This window comes from Odocoileus virginianus, chromosome 12 (assembly GCF_023699985.2).
Source record: "Odocoileus virginianus isolate 20LAN1187 ecotype Illinois chromosome 12, Ovbor_1.2, whole genome shotgun sequence".
Classification (NCBI taxonomy): Eukaryota; Metazoa; Chordata; class Mammalia; order Artiodactyla; family Cervidae; genus Odocoileus; species Odocoileus virginianus.
In genome coordinates, this window is record NC_069685.1 from 23,776,694 (window position 1) to 23,797,929 (window position 21,236).

At 38.1% G+C, this 21,236-nt stretch overlaps 1 long non-coding RNA gene across 1 annotated transcript in view; it reads left to right on the top strand.

The window, feature by feature from the left end:
• LOC110122043 (uncharacterized) overlaps window positions 1–21,236 on the top strand; it is a 69,661-nt gene that overhangs the window by 22,925 nt on the left and 25,500 nt on the right. Inside the window, exon 3 of the long non-coding RNA XR_011490525.1 lies at window positions 6,034–6,142. This is a non-coding gene — a long non-coding RNA (uncharacterized lncRNA). The remainder of the gene's footprint in view (window positions 1–6,033; window positions 6,143–21,236) is intronic.

Here is a 21,236-nt window from a genome sequence, read left to right on the forward strand (position 1 = left end):
GATTAACTTATATGCAGAGTACATCATGAGAAACGCTGGGCTGGAAGAAGCACAAGCTGAAATCAAGATTGCTGGGAGAAATATCAGTAACCTCAGATATGCAGATGACACCACCCTTATGGCAGGAAGTGAAGAGGAACTAAAAAGCCTCTTGATGAAAGTGAAAGAGGAGAATGAAAAAGTTGGCTTAAAGCTCTACATTCAGAAAACTAAGATCATGGCATCTGGTCCTATCACTTCATGGAAAATAGGTGGGGAAACAGTGGAAACAGTGGCTGACTTTATTTTTCTGGGCTCCAAAATCACTGCAGATGGTGACTGCAGCCATGAAATTAAAAGACGCTTACTCCTTGGAAGGAAAGTTATGACCAACCTAGATAGCATATTAAAAAGTAGAGACATGACTTTGCCAACAAAGGTCCATCTAGTCAAGGCTATGGTTTTTCCAGTGGTCATGTATGGATGTGAGAGCTAGACTGTGAAGAAAGCTGAGCACTGACGAATTGATGCTTTTGAACTGTGGTGTTGGAGAAGACTCTTGAGAGTCCCTTGGACTTCAAGGAGATCCAACTAGTCCATCCTAAAGGAGATAAGTCCTGGGTGTTCATTGGAAGGACTGATGCTGAAGCTGAAACTCCAATACTTTGGCCTCCTCATGCAAAGAGTTGACTCATTGGAAAAGACCCTGATACTGGGAGGGATTGCAGGCAGTAGGAGAAGGAGACAACAGAGGATGAGATGGCTGGATGGCACCACTGACTCGATGGACATGAGTTTGAGTAAACTCCAGGAGTTGGTGATGGACAGGGAGGCCGGCATGCTGTGATTCATGGGGTTGCAGAGTTGGACACAAACTGAATCCTTAAATACTAGTAACATAGATTCCCCAATTCAGAAGGATTATGAAAGGAAATTTTTATTCCATTAGATATGTTTCTAGGACTTCATCACTTCAGTTCAGTTACTCAGTTGTTTCTGACTCTTTGTGACCCCATGGACTACAGCACGCCAGGCCTCCCTGTCCATCACCAACTCCTGGAGCTTGCTCAAACTCATGTTCATTGAGTTGGTGATGCCAAATAGCCACCTCATCCTCTGATGTCCGCTTCTCTTCCCACCTTCCATCTTTCCCAGTATCAGGGTATTTTCCAATGAGTCAGCTCTTCCATTCAGGTGGCCAAAATATTGGAGCTTCAGCTTCAGCCTCAGTCCTTCCAATGAATATTCAGGACTGAGGTAGGATTGGTTGATTTGATCTCCTTGAGTCCAAGGGACTCTCAAGAGTCTTCTCCAACATCATGGTTCTAAAGCATCAATTCTTTAGTGCTCAGCCTTCTTTAAGTCTAACTCTTACATCCATACATGAGTACTGGAAAAATCATAGCTTTGACTAGATTGACCTTTGTTGGCAAAGTCATGTCTCTACTTTTTAATGTGCTATCTAGGTTGGTCATAACTTGTCTTCCAAGGAGTACGCGTCTTTTAATTTCGTGGCTGTGATCATCATCTGCAGTGATTTTGAAGCCCCCAAAATAAAATCTGTCACTATTTCCATTGTTTCCCCATCTATTTGCCATTAAGTGATGGGACCAGATGCCATGATTTTAGTTTTCTGAATTCTGTTTTAAGCCAACTTTTTCACTCTCCTCTTTCACTTTCAAGAGGCTGTTTAGTTCTTCTTCACTTTCTACCATAAAGGTGGTGTCATCCGTGTATCTGAGGTTATTGATATTTCTCCTGGCATACTAGAACTTCATGATGAACAGTAAATGATAAAAATTCATCCATTGCAGGGGAGCTATATTTCTCATAAGAGAAAGAGGTAATCATCAATGAATCTGCACTGATAAGATTACTATACACCATTATTTTCTGTGTAAGTGTTAAAAATTAATCATTATGTTACTGCTTTTGCAGTCTCAGTCTCTAAGGTTGTGATAAGCAAAATAATTAGATGCTAATCTACTACCAAGAAGCATCACCATGTATACACTAATGATTACTTGGGATTTTTAAATACTAAACAGAAGTTGTGACTAAACTAGGAAGGAGTTAGGTAAATTTCCATTCTTCAAAGAAGTAGAAATGTCTTCAGCAAAAGTTATAATTCACTAAATGAAATATACAGAGCAAAATATGCTAGACTGGTTATAACTCTGTGCCTTTCTAGTGGTTAGGCACAGTATTTCATGGGCTACCCACTGACCACGTGGGAACTTCATGCTTCGTGGTAGACAATAGAGAAGGTCTACAAGTGATGCCATCCATAATTTATCACATAATCTCTTCTCACCAAACCAAAATATATTCAAGAAGATATGATTTGTCCCTGTTTTTAGTAACTCACATCTTTAGATAAGGAAAAGGGAGAGGTACATGTTTTAGTGAGTTAGAGAAAGTCTAGAGTATCCAGAATAATCATGAAGTAGTGACTTCAGCAATCCCCACAAGTGGACCTTGAATATGCTGCTGGAAGAAAAGTGTCTAATGGTCTCTACCTGTCCGAGAGTCAAAGTTTCTTGACAAAAGCAGTCTTAAAAAATGAAATCACATGTGTGTATTTGATCTTTTGGAGTACTGATAACTGAGAATAAGTAAAAACAAAACAAAACAAACAACTAGGTTTCTCAAGGGGGATGTTTCTACCTGCCATAATTTTATTTTGGCATTTCTTCTTTCCTGTAACTCTTGTATGACTGCTAGTGACATGATTACAACTCTTTATACAGCGTTTCTTGACCCACGCCAACCATTGCATACAGTGATTGGTTTGTTGGGCACATTCCCAGGCAAGCACCAGATTTCCATTTGGAAGAATAAAATTAATGGCAGGAGGGCCTCTCCTTCTCTTTGCTTAAGAGATGTAGAAACTACACAATTCCAGTGTATATGTGTATGTATTGGTGGGAGGATCTATAGGGAACATGTTGGAGGGTCAAATCTACATATTGCAAAACAGCTAAAAGATGGCAGGATGTGAGAGGAATAGATGGATAATGGGTGACATCAACTAAGCAGGACCCTGCTGTATCTAAAACCAGCCAAAACTCCTGTGTTTTAATTATATAAACACTATTTTGCCTTTAAGATCTCTTGCTTTGAATTCAATTTGCCTGTAATTGAAAGCTTTTGTTTACTAAGTTCTGAATTTATTGGGATAGTTTTTTAGTTCATTTATAATATTTTAGTTTTGTGTAATTCTTTCAGCATGATATAATATTATAAAGAAGAAAGGAGGTTGTCAGGTTATTTTTCAAAATGGTAGGACAAATATGGGACATGTAACAGATGTCCAAAGTAGAAGTGTTTGGGACTTCCCGGACAGTCCAGTGGTTAGGACTTCATGGGGCAGGGTGGCAGGGGGTACTAAGGGGGTTGGGATGTGTGGATTCAATCTCTGGTTGGGTTCTAGGACCCCCACATGCCTCGTGGCCAAAGAAATAAAAATATAAAACACAAGCGATATAATAAATTCAATGAAAACTTTTAAATTGGTCCATATCAAAAAAATCTTTAAAAGAATGGAAGTTTTAGAATTGGAACCATAGTAAAATTGAATCAATACAATATACTGTTTAATGTATTTAAAAATAAAGGTAATTTTTTCTTGCACATATCTAGAGAATCAAAGAATAAAAATCAAATTCACTTGTGTATAATAGACTGAAAGTTGCCAGTTATGAAGTTCTAAAGGTAAATTACTTTTAGCCTTGCCATCTGCTTCTTAGAAAACTGTAATCATCTCAAGGTGTTATTTTCCTTGTATTTTTATAATAATTAAGATAAGGTAGTTTGATTCAAAAGAAACACATTTATTTTTCAAACCCTGAAAATGATCAAAAGGATGCAAATAAGATAATGAAAAGCACACAAATTCTAGCACCTACAAACTGTGTGATCTAAATGGCTTAAGTCTTTATTCTTTGTAGCCTTGAATACATTTCTGCTCTTTGTACAGATTACAGTTATTTTCTGTACAGAACATGTTGCCTGTAAAGTAATAAGTAGGAAACATCACATCAAATAATTAGACAATATTTAAATATTTTCCAACATGACAATTAAAACTAGTGTCTCCTTGCTATTATAATTTGCATTTCTTTAATTAGTAGTGAATTTGACAATTCTTAATATGTTGCTGATCTTTTCCTTTTATTTTTTTAACAATTTATTTGTTTCAATTGTTCTGTCTATGGATATCTTAGTTTCCTAAGTGAATATTTTAAATGGGAGATACTAAACTATCTATAATCATTAATATAACTCATAGTGAGTCCTATTAGTGAAATATATTTAAAATTTTGTTTTTACACATTTTATCTTTTTAGTCTTTGATGTAAGGATTATAACGTGCTTTACTCTTATCTTTTCCAGTGTTTTGAAAATTATATAACCTATTTAAAATTTTATTAGTGACTAAAAATTCAAAAAAATTTCCTTTAACTGTGCTTTGTAATTTTCAGAGACAAAATATTTATTATTTAATGTTTGGCAATTTTATATGAGTATACTAGAAATATTTCATCACTGGTAGTATCATTTTTCACTCTAACATTGGGCTTATGGTAATAAATATGTCTGCCATTTCCTTATATTTTTACGTAAATAAATAGCTAAGAATTTGAGATAGACTTAATGTTCAACTTCAGACACCAGCCTTACATTTTTATATATATTCAAGGAAAATGTTATAAACTTCTTTAGCTGTTTGGCTATAAAACAATTGATTCTTGTTATGTACATTTAATTTTATAATCTTTTAGTCCCATTCCCACAATGGTTTTGTGCATTTTCAGGTACCACTTATTATTCATACATTTTTAAAATAATTTTAAGGAACACCAAAACATTAAAACATGTTCATTTGTACTCTTGATTATGTATGTATCAGTTGGCTGTTTTTGGTTTTTTTTTAACCATATGAATAAAGAATAGTAACAAAATGACATTTTATGGAATTAAAATGATGAATCTCTTTTAGCACAATGCTCCAACCAATTGAAAGCAGTCAGATTAAGACATTTGTAATTAGCCATGCTGTGTAAGGCTCTGGATAAGGCACATAAAAATAATAAATATTTTGTTAGTTTCTTAGAAGAGATGCAAACACTTTTCTTAATCTTGATGTGGATGTACTTTTTTTTTTTTACTTGATATTAAAATCTGTAAAAGCATTAGAATGGAATTAAATACCTTAAGTAATTTAGCAAAAACAATAAACTGCTTTGTATCATTCAGAAGCTATGTATCACTCAGAAGCATATTGCATACCACTTTTCTTAATTTACCTATGATTTTGCATAGAACTCTGATATTTGAATAAATGCTACCCACATGAAGAACTATTTTAAAGAAAATAGTTGATGTATATATTTGAAGCCCTATCTAAATGTTTATAACTAATCTCAAAATACTCATTTTCAGCTGAATAAGTGAGAGAAATAATTTTAAACATTGCTTTGAAGGAACATTTTGGAATAAGCTCATTTAAACTCATTTAAAATTCCTTGAGTTCTTGTTTTTATGTAATCTCTTTTACTAATAATTTAGGCAAACTATTTTAGTCAAATAGCGGTTTTTTAATTTTACTAAATAATTACAATGATTTTTTCCATAAGTCTTGACTTAGCATTTTGATTGCACTGGAGCAGTTTCTAAAGCTCAACTTTATGTACACACACACACACACACACACACACACACATTTTAGTTGGTAGCAGAACATTTTATCACAGCTCTCGGAATGGTAAGTTGAAAACCTGAAGAAGTTGCATTTTTCTTCTCTTTCTGAATCTGTATTTCTTGCATTTGTGATGTTAACATGATGTGATACCTGTATTTTCCTTTTCAACAAAGCATAAATCTAGATCTCTCTGAATCCTGTAAAGAATAGAGAATGATCTTCTTTGAAGTAATGAGTTCACAAAAAAACTTCAAAAATAGTTTAAGTGATACTATGTGACATATCTCATAAGGTGAAGAATGCCTTCAATAAAATCTCAGTTTGGGGTTTCTTTTTTTTTTTTTTTCCAGAGATGGTGAAGATGTTACTCATTTTGAAAGCAATGATTAGGAAGTAGATGCTTTTGCTGGAAAATACTTTTCTGGAGCCTGACAACAGATGATTTTGAATAAAAATGAGGTAAATACTTTTAAGACTTCATAAAGTTACAAACTCCTTTTAAAGTTGGTAAAAGTTTTTATTTGGAAATATGTATACTAAAATATATGCATATAGTTTAAAAAATAATAATAACATACATATCCTATAGATTATGAGACTAACAGACAAAATATTATCTGTATTTTAAAAGCTCCAAGTGTGCCCCTCAACGCAGACCTTTTTCTTAAGCCCGGAAATTTGTGTTATTCTCTTGTATTTACTAATAATTTTTATCTATTGTGTCCATTTGTATATATTACTTAGTTTCCCCTATTTTTGATATTTATGTAAATGTACTTTCCTGGAGGAATTTATCTGTGATTCAGTTATATGATTAGGATATTCATCCAAGTGAATGCAGCTCACAGAATTCCTTTTGATTAAGTTAGAATATTCCACTGTGTACATGTAATGGTTTCAGTCATACTAGTGTTAGGAATCATATAGGCTGATTTTTATACTTTGGTATGAAGAAGAATGCTTTGAGGAATATTCTAGTGTTTGTTTCCTAGTGCTATGGAATGGAATTGCTGTCTTGATTCATCAATTTTAATAGTAATATAATTTGTTAAAATTAGTTTTGCTAGTTCATACTATCACAGTTTGGCGTTCTCATTACTTCAAATCACCTACAACCCAAAATATTGTTTGACTTTTAATTTTTGTAAATCTGGTTAGTGTTAAATGACATATTATTCTGAGTTAAATTTACAATTTCATGAAAACCAGTGAAGTAAATGGTATTGGACATTGTGCTGTTTGTGTATCTTCCTTCACAAAGTGCCTATTCATATTTTTTTGCCAATTTTCCTTTTTATTATTGAATCAAATTTGTATATGATCCATACTTACCTTTTGCTAGTTGTGTGTTTTGCATATTTCAGCATTCTGTGGGTTCAAGCTTTTCACTCACTGGTAATTTTTTGTTTGTTTGTTTGTTTTTATTTATTTATTTTTTTTTTGGTCATTTCATTTCTTCTGGATTTTTTTTTCCATTTATTTTTATTAGTTGGAAGAAGTAAACCAGTATTTTCTTTTGCGACTGGAAAATAATCACCCTTTTATTTTCCCTTTTCAATCATTTACTAATTTTATTACCTTTAATTTTATTTACTTTGTGGGCTAAACCCTCTAGTAAAACGTTGACTAGCTAATTGACCTGTATGCTTTTCTTTGCTTTCTTGCATATAGTTTTTTTTTTCTTTTCTTTTTTTCCATTTATTTTTATTAGTTGGAGGCTAATTACTTTACATCATTACAGTAGTTTTTGTCATACATTGAAATGAATTAGCCATGGATTTACATGTATTCCCCATCCCAGTGCCCCCTCCCACCTCCCTCTCCACCCGATCCCGCTGGGTCTTCCCAGTGCACCAGGCCCGAGCACTTGTCTCAGGCACCCTTCATTTATTTGCTTTTGGCTGTGCTGGGTCTTCACTGCCGTGCAGGCTTTTCCTCTGGTTGCAGGGGCTGCTCTCCAGCTGTGGCACACAGGCTCCTCGTGTGGTGGCCTCTCGTTGCTGAGCACAGGCTCCAGGGCAGCGGGTTTCAGGAGTTTGGGCCACTATGCTCAGTAGTAGGGGCTCCCAGGCTCTAGAGAACAGGCTCAATAGTTGTGGCCCAAAGGATTAGCTGCTCTGTGGCATGTGGGATCTTCCCAGATCAGGGATCAAACCCATGTCTCCAGCATTTGCAGGTGGATTCTTCCTTCACCAGGAAGGCCTTCCTATTTTATTTCTGATCTCAAAATAAATGTTTTGAAATTGTTAAGTACTCTCACCATTCGATTTAACGCCTGCTGTAAGATTTTTGTGAATGCCTCTGTTAATTTAATAGTACTTATTAGCAGTTTATTGTGTTATCTGCAGCAGCTGTTGAATTTTATTAGACACTTCTGAATATGTCATAGTGATCATTTTTTTAAAATTTATTTTCTATAGTAAATTACATCATTCAGTTTTCTAATGTAAAACAAATTACTAGGATCGTGCTACAGTATCTTTTCTACACATTATCATTCACTATTATATTTAGGACTGTTGCATCCATGTGCTATTATATTTAGCACATTTGCGACTTCCTGAAATTCTCTTACTTGTACTTTCATGATTGTATTTTTTTTTTACCTATTGCTATGTAATGAAGTACCGCCAACCTTAGCTACCTAAAACAAACGGTATTGTCTTACAGTTTCTGAGACTTAGAAAAGTGGGTGCAGTTTAGCAGGGTGACTCTTGCACAAGGCTTCATCTGAATCTTTTGTGCAGATGGGCTAAGTCACTTCAGTTGTGTCTGACTTCGTGACCCTATGCACTGCAGCACTTCAGGCTCCTCTATCCAAGGGGTTCTCCAGGCTAGATATTGGATGAGTTTCCAGCTCTTTCTCTAGGGGATTTTCCCAACCCAGGTATCGAACCAGTATCTCTTATATCCCCTGCATTTTCTGGCAGGTTCTTTACCACTAATGCCTTCTGGGAAGCCTCATCTGAGGCTTGACTCTAGGATAATCCTCTAACAAGTTCACGCATGTGGTTGTTGGCAAGATTCAGTTTCTCAGTGTCGGTTGGACTGATCCTCAGTTGTTCGTTGACTGTTGAGTAACTCCTTCAATCCTTTGCAAAATTAGCCTTTCTGAATAGCACACCTCATACTTGGCAGCTTGCTTTCCACAGAGCCAGTGAGTAAGAAAGCAAGAGAGGGAGTTCAGTTCAGTCGCTCAGTCATGTCAGACTCTGTGACCCCAAGGACTGCAGTTTGCCAGGCTTCCCTGTCCATCACCAACTCCCAGAGCTTACTGAAAACTCATGTCCATCCAGTCAGTGATGTCATCCAATCATTTCATCCTCTATTGTCCACTCTCCTCCCTCCTTCAGTCTTTCCAGGAATCAGGGTCTTTTCCAATGAGTCAGTTCTTTCCATCAGGTGACCAGAGTATTGGAGTTTCAGGTACAGCATCAGTCCTTCCAATGAGGATTCAGGACTGATCTCCTTTAGGGTGGACTGGTTGGATCTCCTTGCAGTCCAAGGGACTCTCAAGAGTCTTCTCCAACACCGCAGTTCAAAAGCATCAATTCTTCAGCTCTTAGTTGTCTTTATAGTCCAGCTCTCACATCCATACATGACTACTGGAAAAACCATAGCTTTGACTAGACAGACATTCGTTGGCAAAGTAATGTCTCTGCTTTTTAATATGCTGTCTAGGTTGGTCATAACTTTCTTTCCAAGGAGTAAGCGTCTTTTAATTTCATGGCTGCAGTCACCATCTGCAGTGATTTTGGAACCCCCAAAATAGTTTCTCTCTGTGTCCATTTTTTCCCTATTTGCCATGAAGTGATGGGACCAGATGCCATGATCTTAGTTTTCTGAATGCTGAGTTTTAAGCCAACTTTTTCATTCTCCTCTTTCACTTTCATCAAGAGGCTCTTTAGTTCTTCTTCCCTTTCTGCCATAAGGGTGGTGTCATCTGCATATCTGAGGTTATTTATATTTCTCTCGGCAATCTTGATTCCAACTTGTACTTCATCCAGCTCAGAATTTCGCATGATGTACTCTGCATATAAGTTAAATAAGCAGGGCGACAATATACAGTACTTGATGTACTTGGAACCAGCCTTTCCCAAGTTGGAACCAGTCTGTTGTTCCATGTCCAGTTCTATCTGTTGCTTCCTGACCTGCATATAGATTTCTCAGGAGGCAGGTCAGGTGGTCTGGTATTCCCAACTCTTTCAGAATTTTCCAGTTTATTGTGATCCACACAGTCAAAGGCTTTGGCATAGTCAATAAAGTAGAAGTAGATTTTTTTTTCTGGAACTCTCTTGCTTTTTTGATGCTCCAGTGTATGTTGGCAATTTGGTCTCTGGTTCCTCTGCCTTTTCTAAAACCAGCTTGAACATCTGGAAGTTTGTAGGTTCACGTTTTGTTGAAGCCTGGCTTGGAGAATTTTGAGCATTGCTTTGCTAGCCTGTGAGATGAGTGCAATTGTGCAGTAGTTTGAACATTTTTTTGGCAGTGCTTTTCTTTGGGATTGGACCATTTCCAGTCCTGTGGCCACTGCTGAGTTTTCCAAATTTGTTGGAAAACTGAGTGAGTGCAGCACTTTCACAGCATCATCTTTTAGGATTTGAAATAGCTCAACTGGAATTCCCTCGCCTCCACTAGCTTTGTTCATAGTGATGCTTCCTAAGGCCCACTTGACTTTGCATTCCAGGATGTCTGGCTCTAGGTGAGTGATCACACCATCATGGTTATCTGGGTCATGAAGATATTTTTTATATAAATATTCTGTGTATTGTATTGCTGCCACCTCTTCTTAATATCTTCTGCTTCTGTTAGGTCCTTTATTGAGCCCATCTTTGCATGAAATGTTCCCTTTGTATCTCTACTTTTCTTGAAGAGATCTGTAGTCTTTCCCATTCTGTTGCTTTCCTCTATCTTTTCATTGATCACAGAGGAAGGCTTTCTTAGCTCTCTTTGCTATTTTTTGGAACTCTGCATTCAAATGGATATATCCTTCCTTTTCTCCTTTGCTTTTCACTTCTCTTCTTTTCTCAGCTATTTGTAAGCCCTCCTCAGACAACTATTTTGCTTTTTTGCTTTTTCTTGGAGAAGGTCTTGATCACTGCCTCTTGTACAATGTTACAAACCTCTGTCCATAGTTCTTTAGGAACTCTGTCTATCAGATCTTTTCCCTTGAATCTATTTGTCACTTCTACTTTCTAATTGTCAGGAATTTGATTTAGGGCATAACTGAAGTGGTTTTCCCTACTTTCTTCAGTTTAAGTCTTAATTTGGCAATAAGCAGTTCATGAACTGAGCCACAGTCAGCTCCTGTTCTTGTATTTACTGACTGTATAGAGCTTCTCCATCTTTGGCTGCAAAGAATATAATCAATCTGTTTTCTGTATGAACCATCTGGTGATGTCCATGTGCAAAGTCTTCTCTTGTGTTGTTGGAAGAAAGTGTTTGCTATGACCAGTGCGTTCTCCTGCAAAACTCTATTAGCTTTTGCCTTGCTTCATTTTGCACTCAAAGGCAAAATTTGCCTGTTACTCTAGATATCTCTTGATTTCCTACTTTTGCATTCCAGTTCCCTATAATGAAAAGGACATCTTTTTTGCATGTTAGTTCTAGAAGGTCTTTTAGGTCTTCATAAAACCGTTCAACTTCAGCTTCTTCAGCTTTACTCATGGGGCATAGACTTGGATTACATTGATATTGAGTGGTTTGTCTTGGAAATGAACAGAGATCATTCTGTCATTTTTGAGACTGCCTCCAAGTACTGCATTTCAGACTCTTCTGTTGGCTATGAGGGCTACTCCATTTCTTCTAAGGGGTTCTTGCTCACAGTGGTAGATATAATGGTCATTTGAGTTAAATTCACCCATTCCAGCAAGATATCCAAGATGGCAGAGTAGAAGGTTGTGTGCTCATGTTTTCCAGTGAAAACTCCAAAATTACAGCTCTCTGCTGAACAACCATCGACAGAAGAATGTTGGATCCCGCCAAAAAAAAGATATCCCATGCCCAAGGTCAAAGGAGAAGCCCCAGCAAGACAGTAGGAGGGGCAAAACTGCATTTAGAATCAAACCCCATACCTTCCAGAGATGCTTCAGAGGGCTCAAAAAATCTGTGCACACCAGGAGAGCCCACAGAGACTGAGCCAGACCTGCCTTTGAGTAGAGGTACAGGTCAACCGTGGACTGCCACAGGGGCAGGGGCTTTGGGTGCCGCAGACCTGGGTGTGGCATAAGCCCTCTTAGAGGAGGTCGCCATTAAGCCTAACATAAAGCCACCAGAACTTAGCACAGGACTGGGGAAACAGACACTTGGAGGGTGCAGACAAAACCTTGTGCTCACCAGGACCCATGAGGAAGGAGCAGTGACCCCCCAAGAGACCAACCCAGACTTGCCCGTGAGAGTCCAGGAGCCTTCGGCAGAGTCATGGGTTGGTGGTGATCTGCTGCAGGCTTGTGGGCACTGAGTGTGGCAGTGCATGCATGGGACCTTTTAAAGGAGTTCATCATTATCTTCACTACCTCCACCACAGTTTGGCCTCAGGTCGAACAACAGGGAGGGAACAGAGCCCCACCCATCAACAGAAAATTGGAATAAAGATTTATTGAAAGTGGCTCTGCCCATCAGAACAAGACTCAGTTTCCCCCTCAGTCAGTCTATCCCATCAGGAAGCTTCCATAAGCCTCTTATTCTTATCCATTAGAGGGAAGACAGAATGAAAACCACAATCACAGAAAACTAATCAAACTGATCACATAGACCACAGCCTTGTCTAACTCAATGAAACTGTGAGCCCTGTAGGGCCACCCAAGACAGACGGGTCATGGTGGAGAGTTCTGACAAAATGTTGTCCACTGGAGAAGGGAATGGCAAATCACTTCAATATTCTTGCCTTGAGAACCCCATGAACAGTTCAGTTCAGTTCATTTCAGTTGCTCAGTCGTGTCCGACTCAGACCCCATGAATCACAGCATGCCAGGCTTCCCTGTCCATCACCCACTCCCAGAGTTTACTCAAATTCATGTCCATCAAGTCAGTGATGCCATCCAGCCATCTCATCCTCTGTCATCCCCTTCTCCTCCTGCCCCCAATCCCTCCCAGCATCAGGGTCTTTCCCAATGAGTCAACTCTTCACATGAAGTGGCCAAAGTATTGGAGTTTCAGCTTCAGTATCAGTCCTTCCAATGAACACCCAGGACTTATCTCCTTTAGGATGGACTAGTTGGATCTCCTTGAAGGGACATCTTCATGAGGGACTCTCATGAGTCTTCTTCAACACCACAGTTCAAAAGCATTGATTCTTTGGCGCTCAGCTTTCTTTATAGTCCAACTCTCACATCCATACATGACCACTGCAAAAACCATAGCCTTGACTAGATGGACCTTTGTTGACAAAGTAATGTCTCTGCTTTTTAATATGCTATCTAGGTTGGTCATAACTTTCCTTCTAAGGAGTAAGCATCTTTTAATTTCATGACTGCAATCACCATCTGCAGTGATTTTGGAGCCCCCCAAAATAAAGTCTGACACTGTTTCCACTGTTTCCCCATCTATTTCCCATGAAGTGTTGGACTCTAAAGAAAGCTGAGCACTGAAGAATTGATGCTTTTGTACTGTGGTGTCGGAGAGGACTCTTGAGAGTCCCTTGGACTGCAAGGAGATCCAGCCTTTGTGCTTTAGTTCATGGGGTCACAAAGAGTTGGACATGACTGATTATCTGAACTTATACAGGAGAAGGCAAGAGAGGGAGAGAAAATGGAAACTTTTGTGTAACCTAATCTCAGAAATGATCTCTCCCATTGTTACTAACGTCTGTCCTTTGATCAAAGGACATTAAACCTTGCAGTTATTTTTATGACTTGGGGGTGATGTGCATCATAGAGAGTCCATGGTATATCCAGTGACTGAAGTCTGGGCCTTTTTTTTTTTTTTTTTTTTTGATGCAATAATATTCTTGCATGGAGAATTTCATGGACAGAGGAGCCTGGCAAGCTACAGTTCGTGGGGTCCAAAGAGTCAGCCATGACTGAGTGACCAACACACTTAGGAAACCCCAACAGGAAATAAAAGTGATCCTGTAGGGCTTGAATGCTGTGGCCAGAGCCAGTGGAATGCTTGGGAATGGCTAAGACAAATTCATAGAAGGTTTCAACTGTGGTCAGGACCAAGTGAAGCCTTTTGACCAGAACAGGAGACTCATTGTGATCTGCATGGCATCTATCCTAGCTTGGCAGGATCTGGCAGCCAGGATAGCTATTCCATGCTGTTTCTGATGACTGTGGCAGCCAATGTGTGTGAGTCCAGTCCAGGATTGTGTCTGAATTTCCATGGACTGTCTTCTCCTGTATTTGGCTGTTTACATATCTGTTTGTTCTGGGTTGGAGAACATGTCAGTCCCTGCATTTATTTGGTGAGCATGAGCTGCTTACTGGTTATATTTTTCCTTGTTATCACGGGGCCTCTCTGGTGAGTATGTGTGTGGAGAACAAAATCTTACAAGGAGCATAGCTAATTTTTACTCAAATTTCTCATCTCCACAGAGAGGGGGAAGGAGAGCTTCTTTTATATGTCTGTCGAATGCTTGCCCCTAGTCCAGTAAAAGGCAGCCTATTGACTATACTGAGGAGTCCAATAAGTTCACAGTCTTTCACACCCCCCTTTATAATGGTCTTGACTATAGCATTTACACCAGGGCAAGGACAGAGGGCTAGTGTGGGTGTACACCAATAATACATCAACTCCACTCATATATTTAGATACAGGGGCCCTGAAAATTAGAAGAGCCCACCCATACTGAGTCTTTATAAAGATTCCAGTGGAGTGGCCTCAAATTCAGAGAGTATTATCTGTTTTTCCCTCATCTTGGTGCCAGGGAAAACAGTCAGCCATGGACTGGTATCTAAGAGGCCCCAGAAGTGCGATTTTCTTTTCATTAATTTTCCATTGAATTCTGACCTTGGTGCCCCTCTGATGAGGAAAGAGAAACCATGTCAGGTATAAGATCATCTGACTGGATTTGACTATGGGTTTTTGGGGAGGCGAGAGGAGGGAATAGATAGTGGAACAGTCCTACGGGGTGCACAGCAGTTTCTCAGCTGGAACTCCACTCGATAGTTGTAGGGCAGACTGGTTAGAGCAGAGACAGGCTTCCAGAGGAGATTTAACTAAATCTCTAAGGTCTTCAGGATGCTAAGCAAAGTAAGCCAAAAAGCTCTTCATTCTTTCTTGCTTTCCTCCTGATATTTCAACACTTTACTATGTTGCAAGGTATTTATCAGCTTCAGCAACAGCTACTGTTTAGAGTTTTTCAGCTTGTAGGATCCCCTCTGACTTTCTCCACCCCACTGGTGGAGAGCACTAAGCAGCGGTTAGGAAACCACTTCACTTGTTTTTGCTGAACCCTTAGGTAGGATCTCTAATTGGAACTACCTGGACAAGCTCAGAGGCTAACAAGAAAAATCAATGGTCCCCCTTAGAACTGAAAAGCTTATGAAGACAATCCTCTGGCATCCTCAAAGAATGCCCCATGGCTTCTGCTAACATCCTCAAGACCCATTAGTGTGGCTGGTGGAGTGTCCCGTAGACTCTCCTAGCACTTCTCAAGACCTACTCATTAAGTGCCCCTGGAGCCCTCAGATTCTTGCAAATGATTTGCTAGCACCCCTCTAGCATGTTCCATGGACTTTGCCAACAACTCCCAAAGGTGATATCCTAGAGGGATGCTCAGACTTCAGCTCTTTCTGAATGGCACTGTGTTTAATCAGCTACCCTGCTCACAGCACTAATTTGTCAGAAATCCAGCTGAGTTGGAGAAGAGTGAGCTGAGCTGCCAGATGTTGGAGCAGTCAATTAAAGCAACAAGCAAAAATAAGAGAAATGGAGACTTTTGGTAAGAAGCTTGGAAGTCATCACTTCATCCTAATAACAAGTAAAGATCTTAACAAACTGAAAAAGCAACAACTCTTCTTAGAAACAAATCAGGTCGCAAGGCAAACAGCTAATTGTAAAGGTAGAGATACCACCAGGTGAGTACAGAAATTCTTAATTTACCCGAGCAGAAGTCCAAGAACTAAAACCTCTGAAAGACCCAGTAATAAAATAAGAATACCTTAGCTGTAATTGAAGAATTTCTGGGAGCTCAATGTGAACAAGTTTGAGAATTAAACATTTCAGAAGAGGCCAGCCTTAGTGGATCTCCACACCTTTGTGACTTTTATCAATACATTCAGGAGCCCTACCAGACTCTCACTATGAAGACTGAAGAAAAGTCCCCTCCTGATTCCAATAGGGGATAGGGAAGAGCAGCCATTTTGAAATAACTAACATTCTGTTCATAGCAAGTGAAGTGAAAGTGAAAGTCACTCAGTTGTGTCCAACGCTTTCAAGTGGACTGTAGCCCACTAGGTTCCTCTGTCCATGGAATTATCTGGGGAAGAATACTGGAGTGGGCACCATTCTCTTCTCCAGGGGATTTTACTGATCAGGGATCAAACCCAGGTCTCATGCATTGGAGGTGGATTCTTTACCACTGAGCCACCAGGGAAGCCAAGGCATGCCTTCAAAAGTATTTTATTAGAACTCACTGCCCTGTAGGAACTCCAGCCCCATCGAGATTCTAGTATATGTGCTGCCAAAGTGAGCACACCCGTCTAGATTTTAGGTGTAAAAGAAAGAAAGTATCTAAATTCAGCCATGTTAGCCATCTCCCCACCAAGGAGGAGGTGGGGGCAGTAAAAGAGAAACACATGTGTGACTTTCACAGTCCAGAGGCACAGGCTCACTAGAAGATTGAAACCTAATGGTAGGACCATAGCATGTCTCCTCTTAACACCAAATTCCAAAAAGCTTATTCATAGTAGTTCTTATGGATCATGTGAAACTATTAAAAAAAAAATGCAAGACATACTATAGGGCGAAAAAAGCAAAATATGAAGAAATAGAACAAGGATGGGTACCAGACCCAGGTAATGCAGGAATTTCCATATTACCGAACCAGCATTTTAAAATGTTCAATGAGTCAGCATTGAAAAAAATAAACTATGATTCATATGCTGTGGGCTCTAAAGGGTAAATTAGATATTATGGAAAAACAAATGGACAGAAGAAATTCTACCCAGAAATCACAAGGACAAATATACAATCTGAATAAGCCTATATCTATTAAAGAAGTTGAATCAATCATTAGTAACATTTCAAAAGAGAAAGCACTAAACCTAGAAAGGTTCAGTGCTTAAATCCACCAGAGGGTAGATTTTATTGCATTGTGTGTGTTCAGTAGATCAGTTGTGTCTGACTTTTTGGGATTCTCTGGACTCTGGAGCCTCCAGGCACCTCTGTCCATGGGATTTTCCAGGCAAGAAAAGTGGGATTTTCCAACCCACTAGAGTGGGTTGCCCTGTCCTCCTCCAGGGGATGGAACCCAAGTCTTCTGCATTCCAGGCAGATTCTTTACCACAGCACCACCGGGGAAGCCCCTTTCATTGTGTTACTCCAATACCAAAATGAAGTAAAACACTAAAAGAAAACTACAGTCCAATAGCTTTCATAAACATAGAAGCAAAAAATCTTAACAAAATATTGGCTAAAAGAACACAATAAAGTTTAATATATATATATATATATTTAGTGATCAAATGAGGTTTATCTCATGTATGAAAGGCTGGTTCAACATTCAAAAATCAGTTAATTAGTCCATCACATCAAGAAGCTAAAAAAGAAAACCACATTATCATAACAATAAATGTAGAAAAATATTTGACAAAATAAAGCCTTCACTCATGATAAAACTTCTAATAATTAGGAATACAGAGAAAATTCCTGAACTTAATAACTAATATCTAACAACACTAACAGTATACTTACCACTGAGAAATTTGAATCTATTCTTCAAGTTCAGGAACATGGCAAGGATGTTGCCTCTCAACATTGCTTTTCAACATTGTGCCAAAATCCTATATAACCTACTAACAAAAGAAAATGAGATAGAAAGTGTAAAAATTGTATATTATGAAATTAAGACATTGTCCATCAAAGAATTTCAAAATAGGTTTAACATTGAAAGTCAGAGAAGATATAGGTTAAAAATATAATCAACAAAGCAATAGGTGACCAAATGATATATATAAGGAAAAACACATAGGAAACCCAGTGAAAAAACAAGTGAAAGAGTTGAATAACTATTGTGTGATCCAAATGGAAAGTAAATATATGAAATGATGATTGGTCTCACTGATAACAGCTGGCGAGAAAATTTAAAACACAGAACCATCATACAACAAAACAGGCTAAAAAAAAAAAAAAAGAAAGTCTACTAAATGTGGGTGAAGTTAAGGAGCAATGAAAAATTTGAAACTCTAGTGTTGTTGTTGCTGTTCAGTCACTAGGTTGTGTCTGCTGCTAAGTCAAGTCCAACTCTTTGCAACCCCATGAACTGCAGCACACCAGGCTTCCCTGTCCTTCACTATCTCCCTGAGCCTGCTCAAACTCATGTCCATTGAGTCAGTGATGGCATCCAACCATCTCATCCTCTGTCACCCCCTTCTTCTCTTGCTCTCTATCTTTCCCAGCCTCTCGGTCTCTTTCAGTGAGTCAGCTCTTCACAAGAAGTGGCTGAAGTATTGGAGTACTGCTTCAGCACCAGTCCTTCTAATGAATATTCAGTGTTGATTTCCTTTAGGAATGACTGGTTTAATCTTCTTGCAGTCCACAGTACTCTAACACCACAGTTCAAAAGCCCCAATTCTTTGGTGCTCTGCCTTCTTTATGGTTCAGTTCTCATACCCGTACATGACTGCCGGAAAAACAGCTTTGACTATATGGACCTTTGTCAGCAAAGTGATGTCTTTGATTTTTAATGCACTGTCTAGGTGTGTCATAGCTTTTCTTCTAAGGAGCAAGTGTCTTTTAATTTTATGGCTGCAGTCACTGTCTACAGTGATTCTGGAGCCCAAGAAAATGAAATATGACACGGTTTCCATTTTTTTTACCCATCTATTTGCCACGAAGTGATAGGACTGGATGCCATGATCCCCATTTTTTTTTTTTTTTGGGAGGATGTTGATTTTAAGCCAGCTTTTCCACTTTCCTCTTACACCCTCATCAACAGGCTGTTTATTTCTTTACTCTATGTAATTAAAGTGGTATCATATGCATATCTGAGGTTGTTGATATTTCTCCCAGCAATCTTGATTCCATCTTGTGAGTCATCTGGCCCAACATTTCATATGATGTGCTCTGCATATAAGTTAAATAAGCAGAATGACAATATACAACCTTGACATACTCTTTACACAGTTTTGAACCAGTCCGTTGTTCCATGTCCAGTTCTAACTGTTGCTTTTTGTTCCACATACAGGTTTCTCAGAAGGCAGGCAATGTATTCTGGTATTCCCATCTCTTTAAGAATTTTCCACAGTTTGTTGTGATCCACACAGGTAAAAACTTTAGCAGGTCACTAAAGCAGAAGTAGATGTTATTTTGGAATTTCTTGCTTTTTCTATGATTCAGCCTGTGTCGGCAATTTGATCTCTGGTTCTTCTTTGTTGCTGTTCAGTACTCAGTCATGTCAGACTATTTGCAACCCCATGTCTGCAGCACACCAGGTATTCCTGTCCTTCACTGTCTCCCGGAGTTTGCTCAAAATCACGTCCATCGAGTTGATGATGCCATCCAAAAATCTCACCCTCTGTCTTCCACTTCTCCTCCCACGCTCAGTCTTTCCCAGCATGAGGGTCTTTTTCAGTGAGTTAGGTTTTCACATCAGGTGGCCAAAGTATTGGAGCTTCAACTTCAGCATCAATCCTTTTAATGAATATTCAGGGTTGATTTCCTTTAGAATTGACTGGTTTGATCTTCTTACTGTCCACCTGACTCTCAAGACTCTTCTCCAACACCACAGTTCAAAAGCATCAATTCTTTGGTGCTCATCTTTCTTTATGGTCCAACTCTCACATCCATACATGTTTACTGGAAAAACCATAGTTTTGCCTATACAGACCTTTATTGGCAAAGTGATGTCTCTGCCTTTTAATACGCTATCTAGGTTTGTCATAGCTTTTCTTCCAAGGAGCAAGCATATTTTAATTTCTGCCTTTCCTAAATCTAGCTTGTGCATTGAAATCTAGTGTTCCATTTTAGATCAATCTTGGAACTGTTACCTTCCTATTAAAATATAAGCATTTGTGTGTCCTGATATGAATTGGAAACTTCACTGATGGCTATTATGAAGTTATCTGAGTTGCAGATTCTATTTTGTGGTCACTGGCATGTGTTTCTATGTTTTTGTGTGTAGTATGGGGCTTTGAAGTAAGTTTGTGTGAGTGTGTGTGTGTGTGTGTTTTGCTGGGTATGTTCCTTTGAGTGTGGCTAGTGAGAGAAAACTGTGTAGATAAAATTCCATTTCTTCAATGTAAAACTTTAATAAGCCTAGTCTCTATTTTGTACCAGTCTTTTGGTTTTGCTGCTCATTTTAATTATTATAGTTTTTTGTTGTTGTATATGTAGTTGAAACTGGGGATTACATTTTATTTTTTTACACTTTTGAGGAGAGGAATTAAAACAAAACTGAGAACTTGAATAGCATTTAATAGTACTTATTCTTTATAATGTTAATTGAACTAAAAACATGGCTAGTCCTATGAAAATTTCACTGGTCTAAGATTATGTGGGAAATGAGTTAAAAATAAATTATCAAAAGTAATATGTGCTATTTTGTATTAATTGTTGTATCTCTTAGTAGAGGAAATTATCACATTAAGAATAAATAATATGTAATAACAAAATTCCTATTAATTTTTCCACTAAATCATCACATAGATATTTGCCTCTATATCACTTCTGAATATTTAAGGAAATATTTGTTGAAATATTCTATACTTAATCCTAGGAGTGAAAGCCAAATATGTTTTTAATAATTGCATTGGTCTTCCTCTAATTCTAGCTTTCTGTTCTATATCCATTTATGAAATTAACATTGCTATTAGTTTATAAACTCATAGAATTTTGTAAGACTTAGCAAAATTTTACATTGTTACATGACATTATTATTTTATCTTATATATCCTAGGATGACTGTGGCAACTGTACATGTTTTCCACCATTGATGAAGAAACAAATCCCATCCTCCCAAAACATCTGCTGAAACAGATTTGTCTGTAGAAAAAAATTTCCAGATCTGAATTGCACTGTTCAAACCATTGTCAGTATTCAACTAATAGCTAGTTCCATTTCTGGGGCTATATTTAAGTATTCATTCTTGATTCAAGTTGTCTTGTTCCAAACACAGAAGAAGTGAATTTTTAGATGTCCTAGCTAATTTTCAAGTCAAACTATCATCATCCACTTCCCGATTCTTCCAGAATTGACCTTTCAGTCCTTAGTACCCTTATTCTGAATATTCTGAATAACTCAGCAATTATAAAACTTGTTTGCTATTGTTGCTTCATATGTCCTTTCATACTCAAGGTGACTTTGAGTTCCCTTGAAATAAGTGACCACGTCTTATTCATGATATTTTTTCAGTATTTATCTTGCTATCTGTGAAAAATATTCAATTAAGAAT